The 14,916-nt window shown below is 51.0% G+C and overlaps 3 non-coding genes across 3 annotated transcripts; all 3 read left to right on the top strand.

Annotated features, from left to right (window-relative positions):
- The first annotated feature begins 4,137 nt into the window (after window positions 1–4,137).
- trnal-uag lies at window positions 4,138–4,217 on the top strand. The gene has a single exon. It is a non-coding gene; the product is annotated as a tRNA-Leu (tRNA).
- A 1,048-nt stretch (window positions 4,218–5,265) lies between these two features.
- trnal-uag lies at window positions 5,266–5,345 on the top strand. The gene has a single exon. It is a non-coding gene; the product is annotated as a tRNA-Leu (tRNA).
- Window positions 5,346–14,601: 9,256 nt separating this feature from the next.
- On the top strand, window positions 14,602–14,684 carry trnal-uag. The gene has a single exon. It is a non-coding gene; the product is annotated as a tRNA-Leu (tRNA).
- Window positions 14,685–14,916: the final 232 nt, after the last annotated feature.

The raw sequence follows: 14,916 nt of genomic DNA, 5'->3' as shown, positions 1-14,916 counted from the left end.
TTCACTGCAATGATGGCACCCTGAATAAAAACAATAGCTAAAGGCACAATCATTCCCAAAAATGGAAACAGCTAAGGCTAAATACTCAAAAGTTTTTGGTTGAAAACAAACAATTTGAGTTTCATGGCAACGCAGCTGATCGTTTTTGTGGACAGACCCTAAGGTCTTGATTAGGCCTTCCATTCAGGTGTAAGGCTGATCAGGTTAAGATCTGCACTCCACATGCAAGTAGTGGAAAGACTTGGCTTTTCCACGACCGCCTGTGACACACCAGATGTCTCATCCTCTACCTCCAGCGCCTCTACTCAGTGTGAGCACCTATCCAAAGACCCCTGCCAGGAGTGCCTCTTTCTCTACCTCCTCCAGCGCGCTCACTACAGGAGATCACCCAAAGACACGGGATTAAGGGTCCAGTCTCTTCTGGTGCGTGCCAGAGCAGGTTTCAGGCTGCTCTGTGTCAGGCTCTTGACACACATCCAGGTGCATTTGAACAAAAACCATCTGCACTCCAGAATTAGAGATGCGAAAAATCAGCCCAAGTAAGTCGGCTTTGTGGGGGTAGCGTGGCCGAGCGGTCTAAGGCGCTGGATTAAGGCTCCAGTCTCTTCGGGGCGTGGTTCAATCGCCAGTGTGCGTCTGTGTTTTTTTCAAGACTCTATGGCCGAGCCGAGAGTGAGAAAAAGCGCCCACGGTGGGCAGTTGGGTGGGGTAGCGGGCCGAGTGGTCTAAGGCGCTGGATTTAGGCTCCAGTCCTCAGGGGCGTGGTTCAATCCCACGCTGCCAGCAATGGTTTAGCCAAGCAAGGCTGCATGTGCACTCAGTGATGTTGTGACAGACCCTACGTAAACCGCTGCTAAGGTGTCCTTGATCCGATCTGCCGGGCAGTTTTTACTTTAAACAAGTAAAACCAAGAGGTGTGCTTGAGGCAAGGTCGTGATATGTGAACTTCCGAAAATGTTGGAGTGTGTAGCACCTACCCACTGGGAAGCGTGGGCTGCCGATGTAAAGCGCTAAGGCTCCGGGTTTCTACGGGGCATGCCAGAGCGGGTTGTGGCTCTTGTGGTTGCTGTGCCTGAACAAAGTCTGCCGCTTTGCTTTCCTTAGCCTGCTCTTTCCAACAGAGGCACCCAGTTGAACCGAACATGCAAAAGCTGAATAACTGGAATAAAAAAACAATAGCTAAAGGCAATAAATCGTCCCAAAAATGGAAACAGCTAAGGCCAGTCACTGAAAGTTTTTGGTTGAAAACAAACAATTTTGAGTTTCAGGGCAACACAGCTGACTGCCTTTTGTGGACAGACCCTAAGGTCTTGATTAGCCCATTCAGGTGTGTTTGATCAGGTTAAGATCTGCACTCCACATGCGAGAGGGGGAAAAGACTTGGCTTTCCACGACCGCCAGGGACATACCAGATGTCTCATCCCCTACCTCCAGCGCCTCTACCAGTGGAACACCTACCCAAAGACCCTGCCAGATGTCTTTCCTCTACCTCCAGCGCTCTACCAGTGGAGCACCTACCCAAAGACACTGGATTAAGGGTCCAGTCTCTTCGGGTGCGTACAGAGCAGGCTCTTGGAAGGCTCTTGTGTCAGGCTCTGACACACATCCAGGTGCATTTGAACAAAAACTATCTGCACTGTAAACTAGATGCGAAAAATCAGCCCGGGCAAGTCAGCTTTGTGGGGGTAGCGTGGTCGAGCGGTCTAAGGCGCTGGATTAAGGCTCCAGTCTCTTCGGGGCGTGGGTTCAATCCCACCGCTGCCAGTGCATCTGTGTTTTTTTTTCAAGACTCTATGGCCGAGCCGAGAGAGAGTGCAAAAAGCGCCCACGGTGGGCAGTTGCGGGGGTAGCGTGGCCGAGTGGTCTAAGGCGCTGGATTTAGGCTCCAGTCTCTCAGGGGCGTGGTTCAATCCCACCGCTGCCAGCAATGGTTTAGCCAAGCAAGGCTGCATGTGCACTCAGTGATGCTGTGACAGACCCTACGAAACCGCTAAGTAAAGTGTCCTTGATCCGATCTGCCGGCATTTTTTACTTTAAACAAGTAAAACCAAGAGGTGTGCTTGAGGCAAGGTCGCATATGTGAACTTCCGAAATGTTGGAGTGTGTAGCACCTACCCACTGGGAAGCGTGGCTGCCGATGTAAAGCGCTAAGGCTCCGTTTCTACGGGGCATGCCAGAGCGGGGTTGTGGCTCTTGTGGTTGCTGTGCCTGAACAAAGTCTGCCGCTTTTGCTTTCCTTAGCCTGCTCCTTCCAACAGAGGCACCCTGTTGAACCCGGAAAAATTTTTCACTGCAAAAGCTGAAAAATAACTGGAATAAAAACAATAGCTAAAGGCAATCGTCCCAAAAATGGAAACAGCCAAGGCCAGTCACTGAAAGTTTTTGGTTGAAAACAAACAATTTTGAGTTTCAGGGCAACACAGCTGACTGCCTTTTGTGGACAGACCCTAAGGTCTTGATTAGCCCATTCAGGTGTGTTTGATCAGGTTAAGATCTGCACTCCACATGCGAGAGGGAAAAGACTTGGCTTTCACCTAACCGCCAGGGACATACCAGATGTCTCATCCTCTACCTCCAGCGCCTCTACCAGTGGAGCACCTACCCAAAGACCCTGCCAGATGTCTTTTCTCCTCTACTCCAGCGCTCTACCAGTGGAGCACCTACCCAAAGACACTGGATTAAGGGTCCAGTCTCTTCGGCGCGTGCAGAGCAGGCTCTGGAAGGCTCTTGTGTCAGGCTCTTGACACACATCCAGGTGCATTTGAACAAAAACTATCTGCACTCCGTAACTAGATGCGAAAAAATCAGCCCAAGTAAGTTGGTTTGTGGGGTAGCGTGGCCGAGCGGTCTAAGGCGCTGGATTAAGGCTCCAGTCTCTTCGGGGCGTGGTTCAATCCCACCGCTGCAGTGCGCCTGTGTTTTTTCAAGACTCTATGGCCGAGCCGAGAGTGAGAGTGCAAAGCGCCCACGTGGGCAGTTGCGTGGGTAGCGTACGAGTGGTCTAAGGCGCTGGATTTAGGCTCCAGTCTCTCAGGGGCGTGGTTCGAATCTCACCGCTGCCAGCAATGGTTTAGCTACAAGGCTGCATGTGCACTCAGTGATGTTGTGACAGACCCTACTAAACCGCGTTAAAGTGTCCTTGATCCGATCTGCCGCATTTTTTACTTAAACAAGTAAAACCAAGAGGTGTGCTTGAGGTAAGGTCGCATATGTGAACTTCGAAATGTTGGAGGTAGCACCTACCCACTGGAAGCCGTGGCCAAGCCGGCGTAAAGCGCTAAGGCTCTGCTTTCCCACGGGGGCATGCCAGAGCGGGTTGTGGCTCTTGTGGCTGCTGCTGCTGTGCCTGAACAAAGTCTGCCGCTTTTGCTTTCTTCTTTAGTCTGCCTCTCTTTCCAACAGAGGCACCCAGTTGAACCTGGGAACATTTGGCCCCACTGCAAAGCTGAAAAAAATAACTGGAATAAAAACAATAGCTAAAGGCAATAAATCGCCCCAAAAATGGAAACAGCTGCGCTAGTCACTGAAAGTTTTTGGTTGAAAACAAACAATTTTGAGTTTCAGGCAACACAGCTGACTGCCTTTTGTGGACAGACCCTAAGGTCTTGATTAGCCCATTCAGGTGTGTTTGATCAGGTTAAGATCTGCACTCCACATGCGTAGAGGGAAAAGACTTGGCTTTCCACGACCGCCAGGGACATACCAGATGTCTCATCCTCTACCTCCAGCGCCTCTACCAGTGGAGCACCTACCCAAAGACCCTGCCAGATGTCTTTTTCTCTACCTCCAGCGCTCTACCAGTGGAGCACCTACCCAAAGACACTGGATTAAGGGTCCAGTCTCTTCGGGTGCGTACAGAGCAGGCTCTTGGAAGGCTCTGTGTCAGGCTCTTGACACACATCCAGGTGCATTTGAACAAAAACTATCTGCACTCCGTAACTAGATGCGAAAAAATCAGCCCAAGTAAGTCGGCTTTGTGGGGTAGCGTGGTCGAGCGGTTAAGGCGCTGGATTAAGGCTCCAGTCTCTTCGGGCGTGGTTCAATCCCACCGCTGCCAGTGCATCTGTGTTTTTTCAAGACTTTATGGCCGAGCCGAGAGTGAGAGTGTAAAAAGCGCCACGTGTGGCAGTTGTGTGGGGTAGCGTGGCCGAGTGGTCTAAGGCGCTGGATTTAGGCTCCAGTCTCTCAGGGGCGTGGTTCGAATCCCACCGCTGCCAGCAATGGTTTAGCCAAGCAAGGCTGCATGTGCACTCAGTGATGTTGTGACAGACCCTACGAAACCGCTAAGTAAAGTGTCCTTGATCCGATTCTGCCGCAGTTTTTACTTTAAACAAGTAAAACCAAGAGGTGTGCTTGAGGCAAGGTCGCATATGTGAACTTCCGAAAATGTTGGAGTGTGTAGCACCTACCCACTGGGAAGCGTGGCTAAGCTGATGTAAAGCGCTAAGGTCTGGTTTCTACGGGGCATGCCAGAGCGGGTTGTGGCTCTTGTGGTTGCTGTGCCTGAACAAAGTCTGCCGCTTTTGCTTTCCTTAGCCTGCTCTTTGAACTCAACAGAGGCACTGCAAAAGCTGAAAAAATAAAAAAAAAAACAATAGCTAAAGGCAATAAATCGTCCCAAAAATGGAAACAGCTGCAAGGCCAGTCACTCAAAGTTTTTGGTTGAAAACAAACAATTTTGAGTTTCAGGGCAACACAGCTGACTGCCTTTTGTGGACAGACCCTAAGGTCTTGATTAGCCCATTCAGGTGTGTTTGATCAGGTTAAGATCTGCACTCCACATGCGAGAGGAAAAAGACTTGGCTTTCACTCACCGCCAGGGACATACCAGATGTCTCATCCTCTACCTCCAGCGCCTCTACCAGTGGAGCACCTACCCAAAGACCCTGCCAGATGTCTTTCTCTACCTCCAGCGCCTCTACTCAGTGGAGCACCTACCCAAAGACACTGGATTAAGGGTCCAGTCTCTTCGGGTGCGTGCCAGAGCAGGCTCTGAAAGGCTCTCTTGTGTCAGGCTCTTGACACACATCCAGGTGCATTTGAACAAAAACTATCTGCACTGTAAATAGATGCGAAAAAATCAGCCCAAGTAAGTCGGCTTTGTGGGTAGCGCGGGCCGAGCGGTCTAAGGCGCTGGATTAAGGCTCCAGTCTCTTCGGGCGTGGTTCGAATCCCACCGCTGCCAGTGCATCTGTGTTTTTTTTTTCAAGACTCTATGGCCGAGCCGAGAGTGAGAGTGCAAAAAGCGCCCACGGTGGGCAGTTGGGTAGCGTGGCCGAGTGGTCTAAGGCGCTGGATTTAGGCTCCAGTCTCTCAGGGGCGTGGTTCGAATCCCACCGCTGCCAGCAATGGTTTAGCCAAGCAAGGCTGCATGTGCACTCAGTGATGTTGTGACAGACCCTACGAAACCGCTGCTAAAGTGTCCTTGATCCGATCTGTCGGCATTTTTTACTTAAACAAGTAAAACCAAGAGGTGTGCTTTGAGGCAAGGTCGCATATGTGAACTTCCGAAAATGTTGGAGTGTGTAGCACCTACCCACTGGGGAAGCGTGGCTGAGCGATGTAAAGCGCTAAGGCTCCGTTTCCATGCAAGTGGCCAGAGCGTTGTGGCTCTGTGGTTGCTGTGCCTGAACAAAGTCTCGCTTTTGCTTTCCTTAGCCTGCTCCTTTCCAACAGTGCACCCTGAATAAAAAAACAAGGCTAAAGGCAATAAATCGTCCCAAAAATGGAAACAGCTAAGGCCAGTCACCCAAAGTTTTGGTTGAAAACAAACAATTTTGAGTTTGTGGGCACCACAGCTGGACTGCCTTTTGTGATGGGACCCCAAGGTCTTGATTAGCTCCATTCAGGTGTGTTTTGATCAGGTTAAGATCTGCACTCCACATGCGAGAGTGGAAAGAGACTCTGGCTTTCCACGACTGCCAGGGACATGTCAGATGTCTCATCCTCTACCTCCAGCGCCTCTACTCAGTGGAGCACCTACTCAAAGACCCTGCCAGATGTCTTTCCTCTACCTCCAGCGCCTTACCAGTGGAGCACTCCACCCAAAGACACTGGATTGCTGGTCCAGTCTCTTCGGGCGCGTGCTAGAGCAGGTTTCTTGGAAGGCTCTTGAAGTGCTGCTCTTGACACACATCCAGGTGCATTGGACAAAAATCATCTGCACTGGCAGAACTAGATGCGCGTAAAAATCTGCCCGGCGTAAGTCGGGCTTTATGGGGTAGTGTGTCTGAAAGGGTCTAAGGCGCTGGATTAAGGCCTTAGCCTCTTCGGGCGTGGACTGAATCCCACCGCCAAGCAGTGCGTCTGTGTTTTTTTTTTTTTTCAAGACTTATGGCCGAAAGCCGCAGAGTGAGAGTGCGCCTTAGCGCCCATGGTGGGCAGTTGCGTGGGGTAGCGTGTCAGGAGGGTTCTAAGTCACTGGATTTAGGCTCCAGTCTCTCAGGGACGTGGTTCTAATCCCACCGCTGCCAGCAAATGGTTTAGCCAAGCAAGGCTGCAGATGTGCAATCAGTGATGCTGTGACAGACCCTACGAAACCGCTAAGTAAAGTGTCCTTGATCCGATCTGCTGGCATTTTTTACTTTAAACAAGTAAAACCGCAAGAGGTGTGCTTGAGGCAAGGTCGCACATGTGAACTCCAAAAATGTTGGAGTGTGCAGCACCCACCCACTGGGAAGCGTGGGCTGCCGGTAGCGGAGCGCTATGCTCCGGGGGTTTCTACGGGGCATGCCAGAGTGGGTTGTGGCTCTGTGGTTGCTGTTCCTGAACAAAGTCTGCCGCTTTTGTTTCTTAGCCTGCTCTTTCCAACAGAGGCACCCTGTTGAACCTCGGAACATCAATTTTACACTGCAAAAAGCTGAAAAAATAATGGGAAATAAAAACAATAGCTAAAGGCAACAATCAATCGTCCCAAAAATGGAACTCAGCTAAGGCCAGTCACTCAAAGTTTTTGGCTGAAAACAAACAATTTTGAGTTTCAGGGCAATACAGCTAAAATGCCTTTTGTGGACAGACCTAAGGTCTTGATTAGGCTCATCAGGTGTGTTTGATCAGGTTAAGATCTGCACTCCACATGCGTAGAGAGGGAAAAAGACTTTGGCTTCCACCCATCGCCAGGGACACATACCAGATGTCTCATCCTCTACCTCCAGCGCTCTACCAGTGGAGCACCTACCCAAAGACCCTGCCAGATGTCTTTACCTCTACTTCCAGCGCTCTCCCACAGTGGAGCACCCACCCAAAGACACTGGATTAAGGGGTCCAGTCTCTTCGGTGCGTGTACGCAGAGCAGGCTCTGGAAGGCTCTTGTGTCAGGCTCTTTGACACATCCAGGTGCATTTGAACAAAACTATCTGCACTGGGCAATTAGATGCGAAAAATGCAACAGCCTGGCGTATATGTCGGCTTTGTGGGGGTAGCGTGGCCGAGCGGGCTCCAAGGCGCTGGGATTAAGGCTCCAGGTCTTCGGGCGTGGGTTCGATCCCACCTGAAAAGGCCTCTGTGTTTTTTGAAGACTTATGGTTGAGCCGTGAGAGGAGGAAAGGTGAAAAAGCGCCACGGTTGGCAGTTGCGCGGGGTAGCGGGGTCGAGTGGTCTAAGGCGCTTGATTTAGGCTCCAGTCTCTCAGGGGCGTAAGTTCAATCCCACCGCTGCTGTAGCAATTGTTTAGCCAAGCAAGGCTGCATGTGCACTCAGTGATGCTGTGACAGACCCTACGAACCGCGTTAAGTGTCCTTTTGATCCGATCTGCCGGCAGTTTTTACTTCTTAAACAAGTAAAACCAAGAGGTGTGCTTGAGGCAAGTCGTGATATGTGAACTTCTTGAAAATGTTGGAGTGTGTAGCACTCACCCACTGGGAAGCGTGGCCAAGCCGGCGTAAAGCGCCAAGGCTCCGGTCTCTACGGGGCATGCCAGAGCGGGTTGTGGCTTTGTGGTTGCTGTGCCTGAACAAAGTCTGCCGCTTTGCTGCTTTCCTTAGCCTGCTCCTTTCCAACAGAGGCACCCTGTTGAACCTGGAACATCAATTTTTCTTCACTGCAAAAGCTGATAGATAAAGGCAATAAAAACAATAGCCCAAAAATCGTCCAAAAAATGGAAATAGCCAAGGCTAGTCACTCAAAGTTTTGGTTGAAAACAAACAATTTTGAGTTTCAGGGCAACACAGCTGACTGCCTTTTGTGGACAGACCCTAAGGTCTTGATTAGCCCATTCAGGTGTGTTTGATCAGGTTAAGATCTGCACTCCACATGCGAGAGGGAAAAAGACTTGGCTTTCCACGACCGCCAGGGACATACCAGATGTCTCATCCTCTACCTCCAGCGCCTCTACCAGTGGAGCACCTACCCAAAGACCCTGCCAGATGTCTCCTTTCCTCACCTCCAGCGCTCTCTACCAGTGGGAGCACTCCACCCAAAGACACTGGATTAAGGCGGGTCCAGTCTCTTCGGTGCGTGCCAGAGCAGGCTCTTGGAAGGCTCTTTGTGTCAGGCTCTGACACACATCCAGGTGCATTTGAACAAAAACTATCTGCACTCCGTGAACTAGATGCGAAAAATCAGCCCATTGTAGTCGGCTTTATGGGGGTAGCGTGGCCGAAATGTTAGTCTGGCGCTGGATTAAGGCTCCAGTCTCTTCGGGCGTGGTTCAATCCCACCGCCAAGTAGTGCATCTGTGTTTTTTTCAAAACTCACGCCCGGCATGGGCCAGAGCCGAGAGTGAGAGGCGCCTGGAAAAGCACCCTGTGGGTGCTTGCTCTTGTGGGGTAGCGTGCCGAGGTGGTCTAAGGCGCTGGATTTAGGCTCCAGTCTCTCAGGGGCGTGGTTCGAATCCCACCGCGCGTAGCAATGGTTTGAGCCGGGCAAGGCTGTGTATTGCACTCAGTGATGCTGTGACAGACCCTACGAAACCGCAAGTATGTGTGTCCTTGATCCGATCTGCCGGCAGTTTTTACTTTAAACAAGTAAACCAAGAGGTGTGCTTGAGGCAAGGTCGCATATGTGAACTCTCCAAATGTTGGAGTGTGTAGCACCACCCACTGTGGAAGCGTGGCTGCTGCATGTAAAGCGCTAAGGTCTGGGTTTCTACGGGGCATGCCAGAGCGTGGCTGTGGCTCTTGTGGTTGCTGTGCCTGAACAAAGTCTGCCGCTTTGCTTTCCTTAGCCTGCTCCTTCCAAACAGAGGCACCCTGTTGAACCTGGGAACATCAATTTTTTTCACTGCAAAAGCTGAAAAAAGCCAATAACTGGAATAAAAACAATAGCTAAAGGCAATAAATCGTCCCAAAATGGAAACAGCTAAGGCTGTCACTGGAAAGTTTTTGGTTGAAAACAAACAATTTTGAGTTTCAGGGCAACACAGCTGACTGCCTTTTGTGGACAGACTCCTAAGGTCTTGATTAGCCCATTCAGGTGTGTTTGATCAGGTTAAGATCTGCACTCCACATGCAGAGGGAAAAGACTTGGCTTTCCACGACACCGCCAGGGACATACCAGATGTCTCATCCTCTACCCTCCAGCCTTCACTACCAGTGGAGCACCTACCCAAAGACTCCTGCCAGATGTCTTTCCTCTACCTCCAGCGCCTACCAGTGGAGCACCTACCCAAAGACACCGGATTAAGGGTCCAGTCTCTTCGGTGCGTACAGAGCAGGCTCTGGAAGGCTCTTTGTGTGGCTCTTGACACATCCAGGTGCATTTGAACAAAAACTATCTGCACTGTGAATTAGATGCGAAAAATCAGCCCAAGTAAGTCGGGCTGTAGGTAGCGTAATGTGGCAGCGGTCTAAGGCGCTGGATTAAGGCTCCAGTCTCTTCAAGGCGCGGTTCAATCCCACCGCCAGTGCGCCTGTGTTTTTCAAGACTTATGGCCGAGCGAGAGTGAGAGTGCAAAAAGCGCCACGGTGGGCAGTTACGTGGGGTAGCGTGGCCGAGTGGTCTGCTGCGCTGGATTTAGGCCCAGTCTCTCAGGGGCGTGGTTCAATCCCACCGCTGCCAGCAAATGGTTTCAGCCAAGCAAGGCTGTGCATGTGCACTCAGTGATGTTGTGAGCAGACCCTACGAAAACCGGGCTTAAGGTGTCCTTGATCCGATCTACGGCAGTTTTTACTTTTAAACAAGTAAAACCAAGAGGTGTGCTTGAGGCAAGGTCATATGTGAACTTCCGGAAAATGTTGGAGGTAGCACCTACCCACTGGTAAGCGTGGCTGCTGGCGATGTAAAGCGCTAAGGCCCGGTTTCTATGGGGCATGCCAGAGCGGGTTGTGGCTCTTGTGGTTGCTGTGCCTGAACAAAGTCTGCCGCTTTGCTTTCCTTAGCCTGTTCCTTTCCAACAGAGGCACCCTAAGCTGAACCTCGAACATCAATTTTTCACTGCAAAAGCTGGAAAAATAACTGGAATAAAAAAACAATAGCTAAAGGCAATAAATCGTCCCAAAAATGTAGAAACAGCTGCAAGGGGCCAGTCACTGAAAGTTTTGGTTGAAAACAAACAATTTTGAGTTTCAGGGCAACACAGCTGACTGCCTTTTGTGGATAGACCCAAAGGTCTTGATTAGCTCATTCAGGTGTGTTTGATCAGGTTAAGATCTGCACTCCACATGCGTAGAGGGAAAAGACTTTGGCTTTCCACGACTCGCTTTTTGGGACATACCAGATGTCTCATCCCCTCTACCTCCAGCGCTTCTACCAGTGGAGCACCCACCCAAAGACTCCTGCCAGATGTCTTTTCCTCTACCTCCAGCGCTCTACTAGTGGAGCACTCTACCCAAAGACACTGGATTACAGGGTCCAGTCTCTTCGGCAGTGCATGGGTACAGAGCAGGCTCTTGGAAGGCTCTGTGTCAGGCTCTTGACACACATCCAGGTGCATTTGAACAAAAACTATCTGTACTCGGCAATTAGATGCGAAAAATCAGCCCAAGTAAGTCGACTTGTGGGGGTAGCGTGGCTTGAGCGTTCGTGAAGGCGCTGGATTAAGGCCCAGTCTCTTCAAGTGTGGGTTCAATCCCACCGCTGCCAGTGCGCTCCTGTGTTTATTTTTCAAGACTCTTTATGGCCGAGCCGAGAGTGAGAGTGAGTGCGCGCCATGGTGGGCAGTTGGCGTGGGGTAGCGTGGCCGAGTGGTTCAAGGCGCTGGATTTAGGCTCCAGTCTCTCAGGGGCGGGTTCAATCCCACCGCTGCCAGCAATGGTTTAGCCAAGCAAGGCTGCATGTGCACTCAGTGATGTTGTGACAGACCCACGAAACCGCTAAGTTAAAGTGTCCTTGATCCGATCTGCCGGCAGTTTTTACTTTAAACAAGTAAAACCAAGAGGTGTGCTTTGAGGCAAGGTCGCGATATGTGAACTTCCAAAAATGTTGGAGTGTAGCACCTACCCACTGGGAAGCCGTGGGCTGCTGGCGTAAAGCGCTAAGGCCCGTTTCTACGGGGGCATGCCAGAGCTGGGGTTGTGGCTCTGTGGTTACAGTGCCTGAACAAAGTCTGCCGCTTTGCTTTCTCTTTAGCCTGCTCCTTTCCAACAGAGGCACCCTGTTGAACTCCGGAACATCACCTTTGCACTGCAAAAGCTGAAAAATAACTGGAATAAAAAAACAATAGCTAAAGGCAATAAATCGTCCCAAAAATGGAAACAGCCAAGGCTAGTCACTGGAAAGTTTTTGGGTTGAAAAACAAACAATTTGAGTTTCAGGGGGCAACACAGCTGACTGTCTTTTGTGGACAGACCCTAAGGTCTTGATTAGGCCATTCAGGTGTGTTTGATCAGGTTAAGATCTGCACTCCACATGAGAGAGGGAAAGACTTGGCTTCCACGACCGCCAGGGACATACCAGATGTCTCATCCTCTACCTCCAGCGCCTCACCAGTGGAGCACCTACCCAAAGACTCCTGCCAGATGTCTTTCCTCTACCTCCAGCGCCTACCAGTGGAGCATCTACCCAAAGACACTGGATTACAGGGTCCAGTCTCTTCGTGTATGTACAGAGCAGGCTCTTTGGAAGGCTCTTAGTGTCAGGCTCTGACACACATCCAGGTGCATTTGAACAAAAAACTATCTGCACTCGTAACTAGATGCGAAAAATCAGCCCAAGTAAGTCGTGCTTTGTGGGGTAGCGTGGCCGAGCGGCTCTAAGGCGCTGGATTAAGGCTCCAGTCTCTTCAGGGAGCGTGGTTCGAAATCTGCCAGCTGCGCGCGCCTGTGCTTTTTCAAGACTCTTATGGCCGAGCCGAGAGTGAGAGAGTAAAAAAGCCCACGGTGGGCAGTTGCGTGTGGTAGCGTGGGTAGTGGGTCTAAGGCGCCGGATTTAGGCTCCAGTCTCAGGGGCGTGGGTTCGAATCCCACCGCTGCCAGCAAGGCTTTGTGCCAAGCTGCTGTACCCAGTGATGTTGTGACAGACCCTACGAAACCGTGTTGGGAAGTGTCCTTGATCCGACTACCTGGCATTTTTTACTTTAAACAAGTAAAACCAAGAGGTGTGCTTGAGGCAAGGTCGCATATGTGAACTTCCGAAAATGTTGGAGTGTGCAGCACCTACCCACTGGGAAGCGTGCAGCAAGCCGGCGTGGTGCCGCCAAGGCCCGGGTTTCTACGGGGGCATGCCAGAGCGGGTTGTGGCTCTTGTGGTTGCTGTGCCTGAACAAAGTCTGCCGCTTTTTGCTTTCTTAGCCTGCTCCTTTCCAACAGAGGCACCTTGTTGAACTCCGAAATATCAATTTTTCACTGCAAAAGCTGAAAAAATAACTGGAATAAAAAAACAATAGCTAAAGGCAATAAATCAGCCCAAAAATGGAAACAGCTACACAGTCACTGAAAGTTTTTGGCTGAAAACAAACAATTTTGAGTTTCAGGGCAACACAGCTGACTGCCTTTGTGGACAGACCCTAAGGTCTTGATTAGCCCATTCAGGTGTGTGTTTGATCAGGTTAAGATCTGCACTCCACATGCGAGAGAAAAGACTTGGCTTTCCACGACTGCCAGGGACATACCAGATGTCTCATCCTCTACCTCCAGCGCTCTACCAGTGGAGCACCTACCCAAAGACCCTGCCAGATGTCTTTCCTCTCTACTCCAGCGCTCTACCAGTGGAGCACTCCACCCAAAGACACTGGATTAAGGGTCCAGTCTCTTCGGGTGCGTACAGAGCAGGCTCTGGAAGGCTCTTGTGCCAGGCCTCTTGACACACATCCAGGTGCATTTGAACAAAAACTATCTGCACTCCGTAACTAGATGCGTAAAAATCAGCCCCAAGTAACTCGGGTTTATAGGGGTAGCGTGGCCGAGCGGTCTAAGGCGCTGGATTAAGGCTCCAGTCTCTTTCTCGGGGCGTGGTTTAATTCCCACCGCTGCCAGTGCGTCTGTGTTTTTTTTTCAAGACTCTTATGGCCGAGCCGAGAGTGAGAGGTAAAAAGCGCCCACGGTGGGCAGTTGTGTGGGGTAGCGTGTCGGGCGAGTGGTCTAAGCCGCTGGATTTAGGCTCCAGTCTCCTCAGGGGCGTGGTTCGAATCCCACCGCTGCTAGCAATGGTTTAGCTAGCCGCAAGGCTGCATGTGCACTCAGTGATGTTGTGACAGACCCTACGAAACCGCGCAAGCATAAAGTGTCCTTGATCCGATCTGCCGCATTTTTACTTTAAACAAGTAAACCAAGAGGTGTGCTTGAGGCAAGGTCGCATATGTGAACTTCCGAAATGTTGGAGTGTAGCACCTACCCACTGGGAAGCGTACTAAGCGATGTAAAGCGCTAAGGTCCCGGCTTCTACGGGGCATGCCAGAGCGGGTTGTGGCTCTGTGGTTGCTGTGCCTGGAACAAAGTCTGCCGCTTTGCTTTCCTTAGCCTGCTCCTTTCCAACAGAGGCACCCCTGTTGAACCTGGAACATCAATTTTTCACTGCAAAAAGCTGGGAAAAATAACTGGAATAAAAAAACAATAGCTAAAGGCAATAAATCATCCCAAAAATGGAACCAGCCAAGGCCAGTCACTGAAAGTTTTTGGTTGAAAACAAACAATTTTGAGTTTCAGGGCAACACAGCTGACTGCTCTTTGTGGACAGACCCTAAGGTCTTGATTAGCCCATTCAGGTGTGTTTGACTCAGGTTAAGATCTGCACTCCACATGCGAGAGGGAAAAGACTTGGCTTTCCACGACCGCCCAGGGACATACCAGATGTCTCATCCTCTACCTCCAGCGCCTCTACCAGTGGAGCACCTACCCAAAGACCCTGCCAGATGTCTTTTCTCTACCTCCAGCGCTTTCTACCAGTGGAGCACCTACCCAAAGACACTGGATTAAGGGTCCAGTCTCTTCGGGTGCAAGTGCCAGAGCAGGCCTGAAGGCTCTCAGGGTCAGGCCTTTGACACACATCCAGGTGCATTTGAACAAAAACTATCTGCACTCCGTGAATTCAGATGCGAAAAATCAGCCCGGGCGTAACCTCGGCTTTATGGGGTAGCGTGGTCGAGAGGTTCAAGGCGCTGGATTAAGGCTCCAGTCTCTTCGGGGCGTGGGTCTGAATCCCACCGCCCAGTGCGTTTGTGTTCAAGACTCTTATGGCCGAGCTGAGAGTGAGAGGCAAAAGCGCCACGTGGTGGGCGCAGTTGCGTGGGGTAGCGTGGCCGAGTGGTCTAAGGCGCTGGATTTAGGCCTTCCAGTCTCTCAGGGGGCGTGGGTTCAATCCCACCGCTGCCAGCAATGGTTTAGCCAAGCAAGGCTGTATGTGCACTCAGTGATGTTGTGACAGACCCTACGAAACCGCGTAAAGTGTCCTTGATCCGATTCTGCCTGGCAGTTTTTACTTTAAACAAGTAAAACCAAGAGGTGTGCTGAGGCAAGGTCGCATATGTGAACTTCCGAAATGTTGGAGGTGTAGCACCCTACCACTGGGAAGCGTGGGCTGCTGTATGTAGCGCTAAGGCCCGCT

This window comes from Puntigrus tetrazona, chromosome 12, assembly GCF_018831695.1.
Source record: "Puntigrus tetrazona isolate hp1 chromosome 12, ASM1883169v1, whole genome shotgun sequence".
NCBI classification, from domain to species: domain Eukaryota; kingdom Metazoa; phylum Chordata; class Actinopteri; order Cypriniformes; family Cyprinidae; genus Puntigrus; species Puntigrus tetrazona.
This window is presented reverse-complemented; position numbering and strand designations above follow the sequence as displayed.